The sequence below is a fragment of the Vespa mandarinia genome, chromosome 7 (genome assembly GCF_050613455.1).
Source record: "Vespa mandarinia isolate Hongniang chromosome 7, ASM5061345v1, whole genome shotgun sequence".
Lineage (NCBI taxonomy): Eukaryota > Metazoa > Arthropoda > Insecta > Hymenoptera > Vespidae > Vespa > Vespa mandarinia.
The window spans coordinates 1,935,001-1,960,000 of record NC_140816.1 but is presented as its reverse complement, the minus strand read 5'-3'; the positions used below and the strand labels follow the sequence as shown (position 1 = coordinate 1,960,000).

The 25,000-nt window shown below is 37.0% G+C and overlaps 1 protein-coding gene across 2 annotated transcripts in view; it reads right to left on the bottom strand.

Annotated features, from left to right (window-relative positions):
* The window catches only part of LOC118440299 (uncharacterized), a 272,562-nt gene that overhangs the window by 212,288 nt on the left and 35,274 nt on the right, over nucleotides 1–25,000 (bottom strand). The gene's annotated exons all lie outside the window — the stretch shown is intronic.

Below are 25,000 nucleotides of genomic sequence, written 5' to 3'. Positions count from 1 at the left end.
GATCTGTCGGACGTGACAGCGAGTTTATTGGTCTTGGATACGGATTGAAAAGAGATCCGGTTGGACGACACAAAAGAAAATTATCCACTTCGTCTCGCGACCAGACTAAACCTTCGTTCCTCCTTCTCGATCGCGAAACGTTTCCTTACGTAGAAACTAACATTCTTCTCTTCCTTTCGGTCCACTTCGAATCGTTCCGACAACACCTGTGTTCTCTTACCGATTTGAAGTTTCGATTTTCAGGGAGAACGCGTTTAGATCTTGAGACACCTGCTAACATAATCCTTTACTACTATCTTTTTGAACTAATCAAATGAGGATTACTTTTCTTTTTCTTTTTCTTTTTTCTTTTGTTTTTTCTTTTTATTTTTGAAAAATAAATTTATTTCCTTTTAACATTTCTACACGCATTGAAAATAATTTTTTTCGAATGAAATATATTTCTTTAAACGATCAACTATCGTTTGATTTTTAATCGTTTATTTTTGTATTCACGTTTGCGTTTTCATACTGAAATGTTGTCGAACGATCTCACAAGTTAACTCCGTGCTTAAACTCGCATTAGTTCGTGCAATTTGTAACTCTAAAGGCAATATACGGGGTCTTTATAAACACGTTCTAAATCGTATTCCTAGTTGTCTTAGTTTATGATCGTGTTATCTTAGTTTAAGCTAAGATTCTAAGAAGTGCGCGCGTGCGAGATAAACCAATGCACTTTTAACTATTTGCTATTTTAATCCTTTTCCTAAACTATTCGAGCCGTATCCATAGATACAAATTTAAAAAAAGAAAAAAGAAAAATGTAAAAATAGTAGCCTACTTTTACTATCGAATAAATAATTAATTACTTAATTTAATTATATACAATAGATTCGAATAAAAATTCACTTTTGGTGCTTTCGAGAAAATTAAAAGATCATATTTTAGAAAAGATAATAACTAACAGAGGACAAAAACATCCCACTCGGAATATGTACATACGTAGGGCGTGCTCTTCGAAAGTACTCAGAGAAACTCGATATACGTGTAAAATTTTTGTGTATCATTGTACGTAAACAAATATTATATATTAAGTATACCATATCAAAAAAAAAAAAAAAAAAAAATATTAAACATACCTAATGAAAGTAGATATCATTTACAATGTATGTGACGTGGAAATAAACAATATTGAAGTTTATTTATGTATATATATATATATATAAAATTACGAGGAAAAATAGCGGGCTTCACGTTCAACGTAATGATCTTAGTTTGGCTCGAAACAGACGTTCGATGTAACATTAAGAATTCGTGTAACGACGAACGTAAAAGAATATCTTAATGGAGAGTAGATATATAACACTCAGGATAAATCGAAATAGATTTGCGTTTGTTGGATTTCCACCCTCGTAGTTGGATGTCGAGTAGATGCAGGACGCGGAATCGAGGGTGACCGGACAAACGTCGAGACGAGTCGGTTCATTTGGTTCTGAAGCATGTTACTCCGCTTAAGTCGGCTTTATGCCAACTGTGTCTGACTGGCTGACATGCTATCGATTCCATTGCTATCGCTCATTAATGGGAAACAATTAGTCCACCGAGTGCCCTCGACACCGAGAGTACTGACCGATTAGCGCTCCGAAACGATTACTCGACGTGCGTTTAATCGTTCCCGTTAAACTATCATGAAAGAAAATGGCCGAGATTCTCTCGTTGAAAATAAACTTCCAATATGTAATCGCATCCCTAATAGAGTAATTTCATGCTAGGTCAATCGAATGTTCGGTCGATCGATCGATCGATCGATCGATCGATAGATAGATAGATAGATAAATAGATAGATAGATGGATAGATAGATAGATCGACTCAATTCGATCAGATCCAATTCGATACTATTTGACTCGATTGAACGATCGTTCGATCGATCGATCGATTTCATCTAATTTTCTCGTTAATAGAGAATAATTAATCTCGCAAGTACCCTTGATAGGAAAATCGGCCGTTAGATCGTTCGGAGATAACGGCACGCTAAAGCGCGTTTAATTAACCTCGTGAAAGCATCAAGAAGAGGAGTAACCCAACGAGGTTCGTTAATATATTCGTCGATAGACACCTGGAACAATGATCTATTATCTATAACAAGAACAACAACAACAAAAAATAGTATAGACATAAAGAAGACTGTAATTGTGCAAATGTAACGATAATAGAAAGACAGAAAGATCGGTTATTCCTTTATTTCTTTTAGTATAAGAGAGAGAGAGAGAGAAGAGGAGGAGGAGAAGGAGGAAGGGTCTCTGTTACGAGTTGGCTCTCTTCTCGCTGACGAGTTTTCTACGTTTCAAGTATAATAGAGATAATAGAAGGAGTCTGGAATAAGGGTGTGGAGATGGGGGGTATGGGAGGGGAGAAGGTAGATGGAGAGTTAGGGAAGGGATGGAAGAGAAGGAGGAACGTACGGAAATCAAGCAGACGTTTGTCATTAGCGGGGCGGAAACCGAGCTTAAAGTAGTCGCAACTCGGACCCGCCGGAGGTAAAAAGGAGGAATAAGGTTGAAGGGGAAAGAAAAGACAGAAAAGGGTGGTAGGATGGAACGAACGAAGCGAGAGTACTCGGGCAAAGGGGTACCGAGGGGTAAGATTTAATAAAAGATTGCCTTATGCCCGTGGGTCAGGACGTACCTTCTTCTCTTCTCGACTGGTAGGGCTAGCTAGCACGGTTCTACGATCTTTTCCTCTTTCTCATCCTCATCCTCATCCTCATCCTCATCCCTATCCTCTTTCTCCTCCACTTTCTACTCCTTTTTTTCTTCCTGATTCTCCTCTTTACCCACGGCACACTCTCTTTCTTTTCTCTGTCGTCTCGGTCGCCCATATCAAGGCTGCTTTTCTACCAAAACTTTCTTTCCCTCCCCCCTCTTGGTTTTATAAAATCGCATTAGCCTCTCCCGTGTTTTTGCTAACTAGAACATACTACTAGTTCCCACTGGTTCGTGGCCCATATTCGAAAGATTTATATAGAATTTTTTCATATAGATATCTTTCAAACGTTTAAATAACGTTTGAAAGATACGATCTAATCGTTTATATTCGGATAAAAAAAAAAAAAAAGCAATAGCATCGGATCGGATCGAACTAACGTTGTTGTTTCGTTAAACGTGAAATGTATGTACGTCTTTATTTTTCACCATCGTTAATTTCGCGTACCCATGAGATTTTACGCGATGGCTCATATTTTTTCTGTTTTCTTTCTTTTTATTTCTTAAAGAAAAACGTCAGAGTCGAACTACCCCCTTTCCGTGCGTGTGATAGAGAAATTTCAAAAAAAAAAAAAAAAAAAAAAGAAAAAAAAAGAAAAAAAGAAAAAGAAAAAAAAAGATGAAGAAAAGAAAGAAAATATCTGCAGAGTGTACGTTAAGTACCTTTCGTCGAGATTGCGATTATAATGACGATATTCGGAGGAAGTTTAAAGGTCGTTTAGTATCCTTCTTCTAATTTTTTTTTCTTCTTCTTTTTTTTTTTTCTTTTTTTTTGGGAGGAGGAGGAGAGGAAAAAATCCATGCTCAACTATATTTGCCCTTTACGAAGAAAGATTCTCTTCGGAGTTTTGATATCGATATTAAAAGCATCGTTTCCATCCAACGCGAGGATAAAGCCAAGCAACTTCGTCCCGGCTTATTAAAACCCTTATTAACCTCCTTCGCTGATATAATCTGAAGTTCATTATTTAAAATTCACCTGGTGCAACGATCGCATTCTCACGCGGGACAACCGCATGAAAGATTCAGTCGGGTATGGTGGCGAGAGAAATTGGCTGACATAAATTATTTCGGAATTCTCTCGGCATGGTCTACTCAGGAAACTCGGTCGATCCTTAAAATTTTCAACGTTTACCCAAACGCATGTACACGATGTGATACGATGTTACGCGTAGACATTTATTCGTTTTTCTTTTTCTTCTTGTTTTTCCTCTTCTTCTTCTTCTTCTTCTTCTTCTTCTTCTTCTTCTTCTTCTTTTTCTCCCTCCTCTTTTCTTCCTTAACGTAATAAAAAATATCTCGTATCTTTAAATGAAACGACACGAGTTTCAATAACTAAACCATAATAAAAATTATTTTCGACGAGAGAGTTCCTTTTACACATTTCCATTTATTTCTCAAAAACACATTTAGCATCGTTATGATTCAAATTAATCCAAAGGGATGCGTAAGAAGATGAAGACGAAGAGAAAGAGAAAGAGTAGAAGAGGAAGAGTAGAAGGAAGAAGAAGATGATGATGAAGATGAAGAAGGAGGAAAAGAAATTCTCTTCGCGAATTATAATCAATGCTATTGAAAGCGCACTAGGTAGGTACATAAAGAAGAAATGAAGAAAGGAAGGAAGGAAGGAAGGAAGGAAGGAAGGAAGGAAGGAAGGAAGGAAAGAAAGAAAGAAAGAAAGAAAGAAAAAAAAGAAAGAAAAAGGAAAGAAAAAAAGATATAAAAGGAAGCAGAGATGGAAGAAACGTTAATCACATTCTACAAAACAGTCTTGAGGTCGGCTTTAACCGGGTATACATTTTTCTCGACTGGTATGCCACCGACGACGAGGTCTTTCCGCTTAATTTCCAAGCACTCTCGGTAGCTACGTTCGCCTCCTTCCGCAATCTTGAAAACCGACGGCCAGGAACCAACGCTTATACAAACGAAGCTTGCTACGAGAACTGAAGAGAGACAGGAAGAGAGAGACAGAGAGAGAGAGAGAGAGAGAGAGAGAGAGAAAGAAAGAGAGAGAAGAAAGGTCGTTTCTACCCACTGCTGCTGTCTCTCTCGCTTACTCTCCTATTCCGGTTCACGAAACTTCCCTCGTAAAATCACTGCGAAGATTTCATTAAGCGAACGTTTACTCGTCATCTGTTCCAAGATAATGGACTTTTCTAACGCGAGAGGAATAAACGGGGCGGGGGAAAAAAAGAGAGAGAGAAAGAGAGAGAAAGATAAAGAAAGAAAATGTTACTCGAAGAGACGTCGATCAAAGAATTACCTAAAACCGATAATAATGAAAATATCTATTATTCATTTCTAATCTATCTCTAAATATTACAGAGACGCGCTCTCGCTTTATGCAAATGAAATCGCGATCGAACGATCGATAGGTAACCAGTGTTACCCTCGAGTATATATCTATATCAACTACGGGTACAAGTTTATCACGATTGTCACGAAACAACATGTTATACGATAGTTGTAGTACTTGCTCTCTCCTCCCCTTGCATGTATATATATATATATATATATATATATATATATATATATATATATTGTATTTATTATACGACATAACGGAAAGCAAACAGCGTGGTTAAAACTTGAAAAGAAATAAACATTTTGCGATTCTATTACCATCTTTAATGTTCGTATCGAGATATTAATTATCATTTTAAATCATTTTCAAAGACAACGATATGACGACGAGTACGATGTAATCTCTGCTTGTCACTTTCTCTCACTCTCTCTCTCTCTCTCTCTCTCTCTCTCTCTCTCTCTCTCTCTCTCTCTCTATCTATCTATTTATCTCTTGTTTTCTCTCAAAGTTTTAATTAAAGACAACAGATAAGATGCGTCCTAGGTAACCGTTTATAACGGTCCGGCTGATAAGTTGATAAGTAGAATTACACCTAGTAGTTGGTCGAAAATAACACGAGCTTCAAAGAATCACATAGATATACATACGCTATATGTATAAATCAAAGTACATTTTACGCCTTGATGTAACAAATAGTAGTAGTAGTAGTAGTAGTAGTACAAGTAGTAGTAGGAGAAAAGGTAATGAGTAGAAGGTGATTGTGGTGATGGTGGCGGTGGCAGTGGTGATGGCGGAGAAGAGTAGGATAAGAGGGAAGGGGTAGTGGGCGATGGGGTAAGGGTAAAGATGAAGGAGAGGAGGGGGGTTAGTAGTACACAAGCAGTTATTACTGCGTACATACACGTGCCGCGTACTCCATATAATCACGAACGTTCCTTCCTTCCCAGGAGTGCACTTTGCTCGACAAAGGAACGCATATAAGCACGCCGGCCCATAATCAAGTGCGAAGTCTCGACTAAAGGAGAGCATAAACGACGTGCATTCGAAATGCTCGGCAAGGTGTGCTTAAACCAACCCACTTCTATGTGAGCACCTCCTCCTTTTCTACCTACACGAATTGTACATTTTTTTTTCTTCTTTTTTTTTTTCTTTGGTTCTTCTTTTCTCTCTCTCTCTCTCTCTCTCTCTCTCTCTCTTTCTCTTGGTGTACTACTCGTCGATTCGAAAAGATTCCAAGCAAACCGGCTCTATCCTTCCCTCATAACGTACTATACACCCGGAGTAGCCATAGCCACGTCAGGAATGCTTCCGAGGAAGATTAATCACCGGTAAGCACGAACTTCGTCGCTCGACGGCGACCTGCTGGATGTGAAGGAAGGTAAAGACTATGGTAGGAGAAAAAGAGAGAAGGGGTGGGAGAGAAAAGAGGGTGGCAAAGAGAGAGAGAGAGAGAGGTAGAGCAACGACAAACGCAAGCCGAAATTACTTTTTCTCTCTACGACTTTTTAGATTCTCACCTCGATGAAGATATTGTGTGATGATGATTACTACTCACTCGATCGGCCCCCGGCTCTCTTACTTTCATTCTACTCGATCAATCATATCTTTAAATTAACCGATAGATACCCGGAGCAAGGCCCGCAACACAACACGCCATCGGATTCATTCGCGAACATTTCAAAGCTTTTTCATACCTGCGATATACAATTTTTTCTTTCCCTTTTTTCTTTTTTCTTTCTTCTTTTTTCTTTTTTCTTCTTTCTTTTTTCTTTTTATTTTCTTTACGATTCCTTTTTTCCTCCTTCTTTCTTCCTTTTCATTTGTTTTCACATCGAATGTACTGATAAATTGCGAATTCGTGCGAAAATGTTTAATAAATGAATTTGATAAAAATGATGCTAGATAATTTTTCTTTCACTAAGAATAATAATTAATTGTCGTTCGACGGCTTAATATATCTAAATAAAACTATTCTTGTTATTTGGTAACAATCATCTCGCGAATTCCACGATGTAAGGTACAAAAAAAGAAAAAGGGAAGAAAGAGGAAAGAAAAAAAGAAATAAAAAAATAAAGAAAAAGAAAGAAAGATCTACAATGTGTAAACGAGAAAAAAACGCGATGGGAAACATATTTGCGCTTCTCTATCTCTCTCTCTCTCTCTCTCTCTGCCTCTCTCTCTCTCTCTCTCTCTCTAACGAAAACTTGCTCAAGGAGGAATACTGAGATAACCGGATCGCTTTTTTAAGGAGACGATGCAGAATATCGATATTCGATACTATGTCGAGGGAAACGAGAAAGTGTAAATAATAGTAGCGTACCATCTTCGAAGATAATTTTACAGCTTTTTACGATACCACCTAGAAACATTATTCCCTGTTCAGTCTCAGTCTCAGTTATCCTCTCTCTTTCTTTCCCCCTCTCTTTTTCCTTTTTTTTTTTTCTATATCGATCGTTCGATATTATCGACATCGGTATTACCGATTCATAGGAATGGCAATTAATGATTACGACGTTACTCTTAGCTCCAATCTCAATGCTCAACAAGAGAATTAGCGAGAGAACATTTCAACGAATCGTATCGCAGTGTGAATCGTTTAATCGCATATTCCAAGAGTTCTCATTCTCTTAGTCTCCTCTCTCTTTTTCTCCCTCTCTCTCTCTCTCTCTCACTCTCTCTCTCTCTCTCCCTCTCTCTGTCCCTCTTTCTCTTTCAACAACTACACTGTACTTACGCAAGGAAGCTCTACGTGGCAAGGCCGATCTTGATAAGAACGGTGGTTTGTAGTCGGTACTATTAACGATAAACCAGTGCCATTTCGCAACACCGTGTTTCTAGCCGTGTGACAACCATTGCCGTATCTAACAGAGGTAAGAAGTATCAGCAACAATGCCTCCCATGTACATAACTTCTACGGCCTTGTCCGAATACGCTGTTTCGAACAATGGAAAGAGAAAGAGAGAAAGAGATAGAGATACAGAGAGAGAGAAAGAGAGAGAGAGAGAGAGAGAGAGAGAAAGAGAGAGTGAGAGAGAGAGAGAGAAGGCGTCTTTATCGCGAAGCGTTAACAGAGCGGTAGCTTTATAAATTTCATGGACGGGACTCGACCCTTTCGCGAATTAATTAATATCTGGCGCAATTATAATAACGAGCACCTACGTCGCTTGATCTTCTGTTATCGCATAAACTTTTCGCTTTGTTCCCCGTTAAAATCCCGAGAAATTCCCTAGGAACGCGGCGACAATGTCAGAGAAGGAGAAAGAGAAAGAAAGAAAGAAAGAGGGAAAAAGGAAGAGAGAAGGAGAGAAAGAGAGAGAAAGAAAGAAAGAGAGAGAAAGAGAGAAAGAGAGAGAAAGAGAGAAAGCACACGAATCTCTCAACTCGAGCGTGAAGTTTAATCGAAAATTAGAGTGAGAGAGAAAGAGAAAGAAATAGGGGAAAGAGAAAGAGTGAGAGAGAGAGAGAGAGAGAGAGAAAGAGAGAGAAAGTGTCAGGGACACATCGAAGAGGCGAGAGAGATAAAAACGACGACGAGTTAAAAAACGATCGCGAAAAGCTCGCGAGAATGGAAATCGTCCGTGAAAGGGGACGATTTATTAAAAGTGCATTCTCATTGTCACTAGAATTCGCTGACTCGACGAGAGACGCGTTTCCGCGTGCGGCTTGATGTGCACACTTTTAAATCTTCGATGCACTTGTTTAAGTTCTCTTTCTCTGTATTTGTGTGTATCTATATATGTGTGTATGTGTGTGTACACCCGCGCACACCTATGATACTGTATATGCATATATGTGTTTGTGTGTGTGTGTGTGTGTGTGGGTGTAGAAGAACGCAAAGGAAAGTGGCACGTTCGTCGACTAATCGTATCTAATGAGCGGTAATACGTCAGCAAAGATTAAACCGACCGCTTACAAACGCGGCTAGACGCAACGACCGTACGAGTCGTTTTAAAATTCGCGTGCGGCCGCGTGCGGCCTCCGGGAATCAAAATAATGTAGTATTTTTCTACCATCCGAGCGTCCCTCCTCTTTCTTTTTCTCTTTCTCTTTTTCTATTTCTCTCTCTCCCTCTCTCTCTCTCTCTCTCTGTCTCTCTCTCTCTCTCTCTCTCTCTCTCTCTCTCTCTCTCTCTCTCTCTCTCTCTCTCTCTTTCTCATAATTTTCTTCCGAGAAATAAAGATAAAAAGCGCATAGAAAGTGTTTTCATTTGTTTATGAGAGAGAAACAAAATTTTTATTCTCTAAAAGGATAATTAATTAATTAAAATCCTTTTCTTTAAATAATAATTAAACACATCGGAAATAAAATGGATTACGTTTTAAACAGTTCTCTCCTTTGATTCGAAACCATTCGATAATTATATACATACATACATATATATATATATATATATATATATATATATATATATATTTTTTTTATCCTAATAATATATTCGAATCAATTAAAACGATAATGCCTATATATAAGTATATGTTTAAATCATACGCACAACAACATACATAGACAACAACACATATACGACAACGACATATATATATATATATATATATATATATATATATATATATCGCGTATAGAAATAAGTATATATATATCTTTTCGTTCTAGATTGCATTAGTAGACTGGTACTCGATTGTTCGTCGATACTTCTCGTCGAATTAATTAGACAATGTGCATACGGTCATTATAAATGAAAAACTAATGACGCGGTCGAGCGATCCTACTGCGCTCGCTTTAACGCCTCGCTGGAAATAACACGGTCGTTTCGCGTGTATGAATAAGCCACAACGAGGTTTAAAATGGACGAGAGAACCAGGGCCATGAAATTAACCGTAAACCAAATAAGAATACACATCGACGATTCGTCGTTAATTTGTTGCACCAATTCTATCTATCTACCTATCTATCTATCCATCCATCCATCCATCCATCCATCCATCCGTCCATCCATCCATCCGTCCATCCATCCATGCATTTGTTTCTCTCTCTTTCTCTCTCTCTTTCTCTCTCTCTCTTTCTCTCTCTTTCTCTCTCTTTCTCTCTCTTTCTCTCTCTCGTTTCGAAAATTCATTTGTCAAGAGAATTCCGTGCACTCGCGCGCTGTAAATCTGCCAACGGGAATGTAATCGAATCTATTCGAGCGCGAGCGAACGAAATCTCGCGTCCGAACTGCAATTTTATCGTCTAGCCATGGGACCAACCAACCAACCAACCAACCAACCAACCAACCAACCAACCAACCAACCGACCGACCGACCGATCGACCGACCGACCAATCGAACGACCAAACGACCGATCAGTCGTCGGCCTATCGAAAATATCTTCGATGATTCCTGTTGCACAAGGTCGAAAAGCCCCGATTTACCATTGTCAACCATTGAAAGCACGTTTCTACGTCGGCACACATTTCTCCTCGTCCACAAAGAAGAGATCCGATCATCTATCGATCACAAAGTCTCGGAGGTGAGATTGACGGGGATAAGGGCAGAGGCAGAGGCAGGAGCGGGGGTTTATATCATAGTTATTAAAAATACATTAGCGAAACGCGGAGCATTACCGAAAGGTATTGAACGATATTCAAAGGGATCCCAATAGTAAGGCTGTACATACATATACATATATATATATACATATACATACATACATGGATGCATGCTTACATGCACGTATACAAGCTTATACTACACGTGTAACACACCTAAACACGTTCGTGAATTCCCAACAGACGGGTAGAGAGAAACGAAACAGCTAGTCGCGATCTGGGAGCATCGATTAAATGAGCCGATGTGCTCCGACGTGCAAAACCGATCGGCGTATCGGCTTTGAAAGCGGGCTAATTGGAAGTAGAGAAAAAAATCATCGTAACCTAAATTTTGACAAATTAAAAACACTCATAGAATTGAAAAAAAAAAAAAGAAAAGAAAAGAAATGCCAGAACGGTAGGTAAGTAGGTACTAAAAAAGAGTCGAATTAGTAAACTCTTTACCATTCATTTCGTTTCCATTCATTCTTTTTTCTTTTTCTTTTTCTTTTTCTTTTTTTTTCTTTCTTCTTTTCTTTCTCTTTCTTTCGCTACTTTTATCTTCTCGCTTTACCGTATCTATTTATTTTTTCGTCACGAAATTAACTACCGGATTAATGTTTGCGAAGTATAAGTTATACTTGGCTTTCTCTAAATACTTATCATTTTTCTTGTTTCTTTTTCAAGTCAAAAAAGAAAAAAAAAAAAAAGAAAGAAAGAAAAATTAATCAGATTAACGTTCACGAATTATATATTCGTCTATATAACTCAAGTTACCGAGTGTAACATACACTATTATATCAGATTAACGTTTCATTCGTTCGTTTCCTATTTATTTTTCCTATTTTTCTTTTTTCTCATTTTTTTAATATCTCAATTAATTTTTCATCAAAAAAATTAATCCATTAGATTAACCTTTACGAAACAAAAGATATAAATTTATACATATTGTCAATATAATATATATATATATATAGTTACATTATTATATCGGATTATCGTTTCCATACTTTTTCTTTTTTCTTTTTCTTTGTTTTTTTGTTTTCTTTTTTTTTACTTTCCCTTGGTTCCTCTATCTCATTTCATTTTTAGCGTAACGAAATTGATTAATTATTCATTAGTATTTAATACTTAAACGAAGTTTAAATTAACTGTTAAATTAACTGTACGTTTCTTTTTCTTTTTTTTAGACGTAAAAAAAAGAAAAAGAAAGAAAAATAAAGAAGTACGAAAACAAAAACAAAACAAAACAAAATGAATCTATAGAGGATTAACTTCTCTCTCGGAAATGCTTCGACGGAAAAGCCAAGGGAGAGAACTCACTCTCGCGTTTCCGGAGAAATTGAAACTTAGATGAATGGAGTACGCGTTGGCCGGCTCAATTCGTGAACCGAATGGAACGGTATAAGTCGTTGCTTGGACCGCTTAGATCCTACGAAAGTATGTTACGAAAATACGCGAACGAGAGCTAACGGTGAATTAAAATCGTTGAGCTTACATCTGTATAAAGTAAGTACTTACTTTCGTAAAGACTATCTCTCTCTTTCTCTCTCTCTCTCTCTCTCTTTCTCTCTCTCTCTCTCTCTCTCTCTCTCTCTCTGTCTCTGTCTCTATGAAACATAGAGACGAAACATTCGCAATGAGCTGCGCTTTTATGCGGCTGAATGGCCTGAAAAGGCATTACGCTATGTTGGCTATTACCAGAAGATCAACCAAGAAAAATTAGAACTAGCTAAAGAAAATATGATCGATGCTACGAATTAATGCGCTATTCGATCATTGCTTCATCTACGTTTCGCATGCTCATTTATTATTAATAAATGAGTTGATGTTTTTGTTTAGTTTTTTATTTTCATTCAACGCCCGTTTCATAGTTTCCAACCTAATATATATATATATATATATATATATATATATATATATATATTTCTTCTTTAATTACACAACTAATAAAATAATGATAATAAATTGATTGATAAAATGCTTATTTGAGTCTTAATCTTTAAAACGTATAAAAAATTATTATATGGTTGAATACGTGTATGTGTGTGTTTGTATTTGCGTAGTTTTAAAAATGAATTTCATAAGACATTAATCTTTACTGACAATAAATTTGTTCATTTAATGTACATTTAATATTTGATCATTTAATGTTCATTTAATATTTAATCATTGAATCATTTCAATTTAATTGTATATTTTTTTTTATATTCAAATTTGAAAAATACATTCCTCAATCATTATTGACTCTAAAGTCAATATATTAAATATAAAGATAATAATTTCTTATAATCTTATTTTAGTTCAACGATTTAATGATCGAATGCTTATCATCAAACATATCAACAAAGCTACATCACTTATATGACTATCTTTTGTACGTAATACTATGTCTCACTTTTTATTTAATTGCTAAATCGATGAAATATCAGATACACGTACTGAGATTTAACACTTAGAGTTAGAGAGAAAGAGAGGGAGAGAGAGAGAGAGAGAGAGAGAGAAAGCACACTTTATCGAGGAATAATAAGCCAGATTCGAACGTACGAGAATCAGTTTCTACGCCAGTAAGATCGTTCCTTTTCCAAAGTGGATTACTCCGATTCTAGGCCGAGCGTAATTAAGGACTGTCTCATAAATTTACCCTCGCCCACACGATCGACCGGTATCGAATAAGAGAAACAACCAATAGGGTCTACATCCAGCTCATTCGACACTCAGAGAAATTCATTGAAAAATTCTCTTCTTCAACGGAGTAGAAAATAAGAGGAGAGGTTACAAAAAAGAAAAAAGAAAAAAAAAAGAGAGAGAGAAAGAAAAAGAAAAAAAAAGTGTCAATTATACCAATCCCGTTACGACAAATTCAAAATTCTATTCGATAGGAATATCAAATTTCGCAAAATCGACGAATCGAGAAGATTCGTAATCGAGCATTAACGTCGATATAATCGAGTTTCAGTTGAAACGAATAAAAACGTATAAAACTGTCGTGTAACATCGATGATAAAAAAAAAAAGAAAAAAAAAAGAAAAAAAAAGAAAAAAATAAAGTAAAAAGTAAAAAGAAAAAAAAAATACTTTTTACGAGAACGTATCGAGTGTCAATAAATACTTTTTTCCTGTTTTTCTTCCTATCTTTTTATATTTTTTAATTGTAATCGAATCTGTAAACGATGATCTAAAAGGACTTTCGTTGATTTATAATGAATTGCCACGAGAGAGAGAGAGAGAGAGAGAGAGAGAGAAGGAAAGAAAGAAAAAAGAGCAAAAAGAGTTAACTATCTTAGAAAATTCTAAACGAACGATTCGTTCTTTACAAACGACGACGGAATCCAAGAGAAGATTGGCACCAGACCGATCGGATTCGAGAATGACGAGATGATTTCAGGGATGATTCCTATATCATAAACGAGAATCGTCCTGGATGTTGCACGAGAACGCATCGCATACGGGTTTCACGTAACGGGCGTTCTCGATACGAGCCGCGAGATATCGCGGCGTAGGTGGCTCGCACGACCGACACCGATGCTGACGGTATTTGGAGAATGTAATTCGCTAAAGACAACGCAATGTGTAGATAACCGCCAATGTTCTCGGTCATACGCATGCCACGCATATAATAAAATTCGCATGCGGATGAATACGATCGAGTTATATATAATATATGAATAATTCGAAGAAGAAAAAGAAAAACAAATATATATATATATATATATATATGATTGACAATAATAAAGCATAAAGCAGGAATGAATGAATGAATGAATGAATGAAAATATTAAGTTACTATCGAAATTTCATTGGAATAAAGTATGTGTTCCCTCTTGACGCCCACTAGAAATTGTTATTTAAAGGGAGGAAAGAAAAAGAAAGGAAAAAATAAAAGAAGAAAGAAAACAAAACAAAACGGAGAAATTTTTATATATGAATCGCATATTCCGCGATAGATCAAATGTACTCCAAAGTGTTTCTAACAAGAGTAAGAGAAAGAGAGAGAGTTAGTGCGAGAGAAAGTGTTTCAAGTAGAAAACTTAAGAAAGAGAAGATGAGGATAGGATCGTAAGACTATACATATATACGTACATACATACATACACACATACATACATACATACATACATGTATATAGGTACGTACGTACGTAAACACTTTGCTCGCAAACAGGAGTCGAAGGAATCGTGCGAGATAAGTGAAGCTGCGATAAAGAAGCGGAAGAAAGGAAGGTCGGTGGGGGAGGGGGAGGGGGAGGGGGGAGAGAAAAACAGTTTAGATGCTCGAGCAAGCGGGGATACAGGTGCTCGCGTTCGCGGCACGTACGATCACGAGAGGAGTGGCAAACTTTTTTTCTCTCTCTCTTTCCCTTTCTCCGTCTCCAAGTCGTACATATGTAGTCATAAGAAAGAAAGAAAGAGAGAGAAATAGAGTAAGATAGAAAGGATGGAACGGGAATAGCAGCATACGTATGCTCACCTGGGGAATACCGCACAGTAGCATAGAAGGTAAAAAAAAAGTGAGAGATAGAGAAAGAAAGAATGAGAAAGAGAAAGAGATAGAGAAAGAGAAGGAAATAGAAGAGAGTATGCGTAAGGCGCGCGTACATGTACGCGCGGGATGCTTTACATAATATCTTTGCCATTGTAAAATGCAAAGCACTAGACGGGAAGTCCCGCTGAGCCAGCTTTTCCTTCCGCCGTGTTCGCACTCTCGTTGTATAGGCTAAATGTGTATGGTATAGCGAGACGAAGGAAATAAAGAGAAAGAGAGAAAGAGATGGGAGACGCCTCGAAAGCAGGTTTTTGTCTTCTCATGTAAATCGTCGACGCAACCCCGGCCGATTGAGGGCTTAAGCAGATATGTATATGTATGTATGTATGTATATATATATATATGTGTATATATATATATATATATATATGCATATATATATATTTTTTTTTATTCGTATTATCGCACGGTATACCCTCTAGCTCGATTCCGTGGCCACCCCTTTTCGCGCATCCTAAAGCGTTTAGCGCACTCGAAAGCGCTTTTCATCGCACGAGTTTATCTCATCCAAAGATCCGGTCCAATGAATATCCCACAGTTCATTTCAATGAAGGTTTCGTGTATCTTCCTTTTTTGAATATACATTACTTCTTTTTCTCTTGCGAATCTATCGAATGCGAGAGGACTCTTACAGATGACGATGATAATAATAGAAAAAGAAAAGATTAAAAAAAGGAAAAAAAAGAAAAAAAAGCAGAGAGAAGAGAAAATTTTAAGTAAACAAAAATTCGCATACAAAAGACATACATACATACATACATACATACATACATACATACATACATACATACATACATACATACATACATACATACATACATACATACATACATACATACATACATACATACATACATACATACATACATACATACATACATACATACATACATACATACATACATACATACATACATACATACATACATACATACATACATACATACATACATACATACATACATAGATACATACATACATAGATACATACATACATACCTAGTATATTGATGCGTTCTTAACTTTGTATAAATTTCTTTCGAATAGTTCGCGCTTATTTACGTAACAACAGTGGCCTTTGAAAACGAGAAACGTTTTAAACGGTCGTTCGCTTAATCGAATTAAACGCCGATGCTATAATCCGTACGAAACAATTTCGACAACATAGGAGTCCTCTTCAGAATGCATTGCATTCGATTAACTATCGGCGAGATATGATCTTCGCGTGTAGCGCATACGTGGAAGATTAATGGCCGTGAGCGCGCTTTCGACCGAATACGTGCGCTCGCTCGCTCGTTCGTTCGCTCGCTCGCTCGTTCGTTCATTCGTTCGTTCGTTCGTTCGTTCGCTCACTCGCTCGCTCACTCGCTCGTTCACTTCTACGCACGCGCGTGCGCAAGTGAAAGCACAGAGTTTTCAGTTGAACCGGCCGGGCCACATCGATAGGATTAAAAAATTCAACGAACTCAACAACGACGACGAGAAATGTGTTCTGTCTGGGATAATGCACGAACGGAAGAGAGAAAGAGGGGGGAAGGGAGAGAGGGAAGGAGTGAGAGAGAGAGAGAGAGAGAGAGAGAGAAGGAAGTAAAACTCGCGGGTAACGAGACCTATCTCTATCTCTTCCTCTATCTCTATCTCTTACATGTGCGTTGTAAAAATAATTTAACAACTGATATATTGTACATATATCCCAAGTGAAGCTTCTCTAGTAAATGTACACCCAAGACTTTCAACCAACGTGAATCTTTTTCTCTATATCTCTTTCCATCTCTTTCTTTCTTCCTTTCTCTCTCTCTCTCTCTCTCTCATTACTTCTATCTCTATCTTACGAATTTATGCTCCCAAACGTTAACAATTTCCAACAGCATTCTTGGTAAAAGCAAAAGAAAAAGAAGGAAAAAGATGTTTGTAAGGTTCATACAAAGGATAAATTAAATAAAGTTCTATTACCAGGGTGTACGTTTTTACTATCTCTATTTCTATCTCTATCTCTATCTCTATATCTAACACGTACTTTCTCATGATTAATCACGACAAAGAAGAAAAGAAGAGAAAGAAAAAAAGAAAAAGAAAAAAGAGAAAGAAAATATTGTGATATGTTTCTTCGTAAAAAGAAACGGAAAAGTTCAATTATATTAAACAATCCCTGTTATATGTTATGTTTCTACGATATATCGAAACATGAGACATAGACATCATCCCTTCATAGATCCTTTGCTACGTGAGCTATCTGCAATGTAAACCAAAGGGCAATACATATATATGTATTTTACAGAAGCAGCTTTAGTCAGTCGGACTGATTCGTGATCATGTTTGAGGAAGCTCGACTTTGATCGGATCTCTCTAGTTTAATTCGAAAACAAAGGACGATTGGAGTTGTACTTATACATACTTACATAATACTATTTAGACATTGTATACATATTACTATATAGACGCGCGCGCGCACACACACAAACGCACACACAAACATATACACACACGCACACGTATACGTGAACACACAAGATGGATTATTTATATATATATATATATATATATATATATATGTATGTACATAAATATGTACATAAATATTGTATATATATATATATATATATATATATATATACAATATTTATGTACATATTCGATAAATCGTACAAGGTACGTCGACGATGAAACATAAAGGGTGCTCTCCTCGTTCTCTTCCGATTTCTCTTTCTCTTAACGTCCTTTCGTAATATAGAAGTAGTAGTATAGTTCAACGTATGATCCGTCTTACTCTCTCAATATCTTTGACGACAGAGGGAAGAGCTAATTGAAGTCGCAAGACTCAGATCGTACAAGTTTGGTAAGTCTCACGATGTCAAATCTCTCTCTCTCTCTCTCTCTCTCTCTCTCTCTCTCTCTATCTATCTATCTATCTATCTATCTATCTCTCTCTCTATCTCTCTCTTTCTCCGGTCTTAGCAAAGATTCTACTCTCTTGTGAATCTAACATCGAATCTTAAAAGGGTTCTCTCCCTACTACGCACGAACTTGCGTACGCGTATTACTGACTTTGCATACAAAGTAGTATCTATAAGGTGGACCCAGAAATTTCGTTATTATCATTATTATCATCATACTTTATCGCGTTTACTCTGATATACCCGAATCGTGTTGGGAATATAAATGAAAAAAAGAAAGAAAGAATAAAAATAATAATAATAATAATAATAATAATAATAATAATAATAATAATAATAATAATAATAATAATAATAATAATAATAATAAAAAAGAAAGAAATGTATAAAGCCGAATTATTTATTATATACCTAGACGTCGGAGTTGTTAGAAAATTTTCGTTGACAAGACTCTTGCATATATGGGGGGAGGGGATAAACTTGAATTTTCACCATTCTCTAGCATAAGCAGTTTCAACCAACGTATATTTTCAAGTCAGGAGACAAGCCCCGGAGTCGCAACACACTAAAGATATTTCCATGTTAGTGTTTCTCACTTTGGACAAGGAACAGCCGACGTTTTCAGACAGGCGACATTTTAACCGTTGGTTCTGCGTATCAGTGTCAGGCCAAACCTGTTATATATAGCATAAAGGTAATGTTTACGTTAAAGTTAATAATTCATATACATACGTATCCTTAACGCCATAGTTGCAGTCATTAATTTATGCTTACAATAAGAGCAACTTCAGCGTTTACCTCACTTTAACCCATCTGTTTTGCTCACATAGTGTACCGAAGTGTAGAGAATTTAGCTTGAAATAACCGAGGTATCGTTCGTATGAACGTGTAAACAAACGAACAAACGAACGAACGAACGAACGAACGAACGAACGAACGAACGTACGAATGAACGTACGAATGAACATACGTATGAACGAACGAACGTACGAATGAACGTATGAACGAACGAATGAACGAACGTACGAATGAACATACGAACGAACGAATGAACGAACGGACGTACGAACGGACGTACGAACGAACGAACGAACGAACGAACGAACGAACGAACGAACGAACGAACGAACGAAACGAACAAACGTTAACTATTCTGCCAATTAAAATGATTCGCGAAATATACGAAACATTTACAGAAAACCGTGCTATCTATTGAATCCATCCTATATATACATACATATGTGTGTGTATGTGTGTCTTGTTATTGGTTGAACGAGATGACTAGTGATAGTAGTCGTACGTATACTAGTACACAACTCCTGTAAATCTTCTTTTATCTGTGTCATAAAAGTATTTACAATTTTTTTTATTATCATACACACACAAATATGCACACACACACACACACATACACACACATACACACACATACACACACACATACACACACACACACACACACACACACACACACACATATATATAATGTGTGTATAGATACACATTTGAAAAACAAGTCTCAGTATTTCAATCAAAAATTGTTTACATACACATCGTCAAATAAAATTTGTAAACGTTCGTCAAACGCATTTAAAGCAATCATTGAAATTCCACAAAATGTCCAATCCTTTCTTTTTTTTTTTGTTTTTTTTTTGTCACTCTTCCGTTCGTCCCCTAAAAGAACAAAAAAGATAGAAAAAAAAAAATAAAAGAAAAAAAGAAAGAGATTGATTAAGAGATAATTCGATATAATAAAATATTCTCGATTATTTCTAAATGACCGAAAAGACGCATGAAATTTTGATCGAGTTTAATATATCATTAAAACTCATTTCGAATCGTATCGCATTCAATCTATATTATCGATCGGCTCGATAATTTATTTACGATCAATGGATAATCACGAAACTATAACTAGGATTAAGCTATATCGACATTGACGTCTAGCGCGTTCGAATATATAGCGTTTACTTACTTAAATATCAAAATTGAAAACGTACACGAGAATACATATATAGATTGTGTATGGTCGGGTAAAATCATCGTTTGAAAATCAAGTTTCGAAAAGTGCTCGCGAGTCGCGTATCGAGTGTCGTCGTGCAACGAGGACGAAAGCAAACCCGTACCTAGGACCGAGCGTTGAACGGAATTGATTTGACGTTTCAATGGACGAGATCGTTTCGGGTCAAAGGGTCAGAATCTACTGGCATGATAAGCTTCTATATATCGAGCATAAGTAAACACGTTCGCATACGTAACAATATCCTGGATATACATGGATAGAAAAATAGATGTAAAGAGGAGGGAAGAAAGGAAGGAAGGAAGGAAGGAAGGAAGGAAGGAAGGAAGGAAGAGAGGGAGGGAAGGAGGGAGTATGCAGAGTCCCGCGCACACATACACACACACACACACACACACACACACACGCACGAACAGACAATAATACATTTTGCATTTACAGATTAGCTACGTAATTGGCGGATCGAGAGGATTTATGGCATTTGATGAATATCTATTTACATTATGTGTTATCTCTGAGAATAATCCTTTAGCTTGCATTTCCGTATTTTGTATAACAAATATTATAGGGAGGTATGTTGCTCCTTCCGTAATTCCATGATTTTCCATCTTTCACTCTCGCAACTCTTAGAGATCCAACGTGTCCTCGTTAAATCGTTGAGAAGAAATCGATATTCAAAGAAAGCTCGTATAAAAAGCTCGTTAGTCGAGTTACTTTTTCCTTTTGTATGTATCTCCCCCTCTTTTTTCTTCTTTTTTCCCCTTTCTCTTTCTCTCAAGAAAAAGAAACGAGAAGACAGGAAAAAAGGCGTAGATAGTAAGAGCTAATGTATAAAATCCTACTTATCGATGACGAACGATAAAATATCTCACTTATAAGAGGATCCGATTCTTATAGATAGAATATAATATATGAAATTTTTATATACTTCGTAACTATAAAGTAAATTGTTATTGACCGACTATCTATCTCTATCTATATATCAATCGATTACTTTTCATATTTTATATCCCTTGCATCATATCGATTTACATACAATATTGAAATACAAACGAAACTTTAATTATAATAAATCGAATTGTATGCGTTAATAATAATATCATTATTTAATTTCCTTCCCCTTTGTACGATCAAATATCACGTGTATTTAACGTATGTTATTCCGTGTGTTTCTTTATTATAACGTTTGAAAAATTTCAATCAATTTGTTAATTACGAAGTAATAATTAACTTGAAACATGCGATAAGCAATGACAAAATCATTTCAAATATACTTCATAGTTATACGTCCGATCTCGATGCACGAATTTCAAAATGATCTTCTTTTCGAGGTTTGCGCGAGATCAATCCGTCACTGTGCGAGGAAACAAAGGATTTAGAAAGATGTATCTCAGTGCACGGTATGCACATAATAACCTACACACAGATATATATATATATATATATATATATATATATAGAGAGAGAGAGAGAGAGAGAGAGAGAGAGAAAGTGTTACGCGATGCAACTTACGTCATTAGTCGGTTCCTACCTATGCATTTGCATGGGGGGACCTGGCAACTCGTTCGTTCGCACGGCTCGCGCCCAATGTTCTCGTGAAATACCGAATGTAGGTTAAACAGGATATCTAGGGTTAGAGACCATGTATATTTGTCTTACGCACGCATTATATCGTGCACTGCGTTCGCCACATTAATTTCTCCGCAACGCGTTACCGATTATCCCACGCGATAATTCGTATGTACTATTCATTCTTCTGGCACGACTACTACTGCTACTGTTACTGCTACCATTACTACTAATATTACTATTATTACAAATCGAGATTGTATTCACGATTTATTTATTTACTTGTCAAGTCGATTAATGCATCATCGTTTCGAGATTCGTCCTTCCGTTTCTTCGTTGCGTCAAACGATATTTAATAAGAATAAAAAAAGAAAAAAAAAAGAAAAAAAAAAGAAAAAAAAAAGAAAAAGAAAAAACAACGAAAGAAATAAAGACACTTCTCACCTTAATGGTAATAACATCTATTTGTAGATATCTCCTGCATATGTTTAATCGATAAATGCATAAAAGGTAAATCGAATTTTACAGAAACGGTTTTGAGGTCAGGTCAATTCCGGATAACGCGGCTGGTAACAAGATGCGATGGTATAAGCAAGTATTATCCGTGAGTGTAATTCCGATCGGCACGATATAAATCTCGATTACGGGGCCGGATTACGCCGACGTTCGCAAATATAGACGCGCGAGCAGTACAAATTGTATATTACCCTTTACCCTCCGCACCTTCCCATTCCCTCTAACCCGGACCTCTCTCCCTCCCCAACCATCCGCCTTCTCACCCATCCTGCATACAACACCGCTCTGCTCCATTCAGTCCATAGTACATAGAAATTACGATGTAAACTGCGGATCCTTAATACCGTTCGATATTTGCCAACAATCCCTGTAGTAAAATCGTTCGGTCAAAAAATTGCCTTCCCAATTTTGTAATCCCGAATTTATATGAAAAATTTCTTTGAAATTGAATATCGTTCGATCGTTGTCCTAACGATCGGCTTGTAATTTATCATTTTCTCTCTTCTCTCTCTTTCTCTCTTTCTCTTCCGATTGATTCAATCGAAATCAAAATCCTTTCGTTAAAGTTTCCGACAGTTTGGTACCAGTACTTATCTAAACGTACGCCTATCTCTTGCAGGCTGCACTTACATTCTCGTTCGACTTTAATCAAGCTCGCCGCATAATCTCAATCTAAAACGTATTGACATCGAATTTACCGAAAGGAGTCGTCGCTCGAGGTAGTTCGCGCGAGTCTCACCGCGGAGGATCGATAACAAGCGAGAGAGAGAGAGAGAGAGAAAGAGAGAGAGAGAGAGAGAGAGAAAGAGAGAGAGAGAGAGAGAACGCGACAAAAATGAGTCTGCGGTACGTAAACCGGAGCCAAGAGATTCTATCTTTAGAATCGACGTCGAATCGTGTTTTTGGAACACGCCGTGGTTAAAACGGCGCCGGATAGAATCCGTTGAAAGTCGTTTCGAATGTATACACTCCGCTTCGTCTCTCGCACGTGACTCTCGGCTCTCGTACGAGTAAAGCTTTCTCTGACAAATTCGAGTACACACACACGTACACGTACACGCATATATACGCGTACGATCGTGAATAAGCAAATACGTTCACGCATAAGCGACAGATGCGAACGAAATCAATGAGAGTACAAACCTTCAATTTTCCACTTGGAATTTCGCAAGATTACAAAATTTTCCTTGATTGTCTACCCATTCTTCTTTACTCCCTTTCCCCACTCCCCCTTCCCTACGCCTCTTACTCCCTCTCCCTTTAACTTCCCCATCCACCACTTCAGAGTAGGAAAATAAAATTACACGGGCGTAATACAAGCTCGTTAAATTAGCTTAATCTATCGGGCTGCTTTCAGTGGACTAACCACATGAAAGAGCCTCCATTAGGTCCACCATTCTGTATTCCCCTTTCTTGTAGAAGACGAAGAACGAACGAACGAACGAACGAACGAACGAACGAACGAACGAACGAACGAACGAACGAACGAACAAACGAATGAACGAAAGAAAGAAAGAAAGGAAGGGAGGAAGGAAGGAAGGAAGGAAGAAAAAAAGAAAATAAGATAAAAAAAGAAAGAAGGAAGAAAGAATAGATGGATGGATGAATGAAAGAATGAAATAAAGAAAGGAAGAAAAGAAGAAAGGAAGAAAGAAAGAAAGAAGACGAAACATTCCAAGTCCATGCGATTTTTTTTATGAGATTTCTGGTCTCCCACGGAGCAAAGTGATGTTAGAGAGAAACCGAAGAACTTGGTTGGTGCGGACGTCAAAGCTTCCTCGTAGGATGGGTGATGTTGGTGGTGGTGTTGAAGAAGGTTATCTAAGAGAGGACGAAGAACGAAGATACGGAAGTGAGAGAGAGAAAGAAAGAGAGAGAGAGAGAGAAAGAAAGAGAGAGAGAGAGAGAAAGGAAGAAAAGGGCGAACGAAGAAAGGTCCAGGAAAGTCCAAGAAGTAGTAGCATCTCTCGAGTCTTATTCTATCCTCCCTTTCTCTCTCTCTCTCTCTCTCTCTCTCTCTCTCTTTCTCTTTCTCATGCTCTCGTAACTTTCCTTTGCTACTTCAAAACCATACCACGGTACCACTTCACTCTACTTTCTCTGTCTCTGTCTTGCGTCTCAAACCTTCCAACTCTCGTCTCATCGCTGTCTTCATTCTTCTTCCAACTTAGTACCTACTTCTCTCTCTCTCTCTCTCTCTCTCTCTCTTAATCTTTCTCTATCTTTCTGTCTCTCTTATTCCCAACATATCTGTATTTAGTGATTCACCCTCTTTCATTAGGAACGTTAATGATGGTCACCGGCGTCGTTACCAGTCGACGAACGTGCTAGTAGTATAGCTATCGCTATATCTACTATTAGTATTATAACGGCAGTGTGTTTCGTGGACAAGTTCGCCGTATCAATTTGTCAGTTAATTTAATAAATGCATCTATCATTGACATATAATTAAAGTTACAACGGTGGCCGGACGTATACACACAATTAGCGACGAATATCCGCATATCGATCGTTAACGCGTTGCGTTAATTTACCTTCGATTCAATGTACGTCGGAAACAGTGAAATATATATATATATATATATATATATATATATATATATATGTATATATATACACATATATATACATAAAGAGAGAGAGAGAGAGGGAGAGAGAGTCCCTGTTATTGAATTTACGTCAGCGGAAAGGTATTCGAAGAAGAGTACAAAGCCGATATCCGTCGACATCGATGGATCGATGGTTTCGAATTCGATCAAAAAAAAAAAAATAAATAAATAAATAAAAAGGGGAAAAAAGGGATAAAAAAAGAAAGAAGAAAGAGAAAAGAAATTAACTCTTTCCAATTGTTTCCTTTCTTTTTATCTTATTATTAATCTTTTTCTT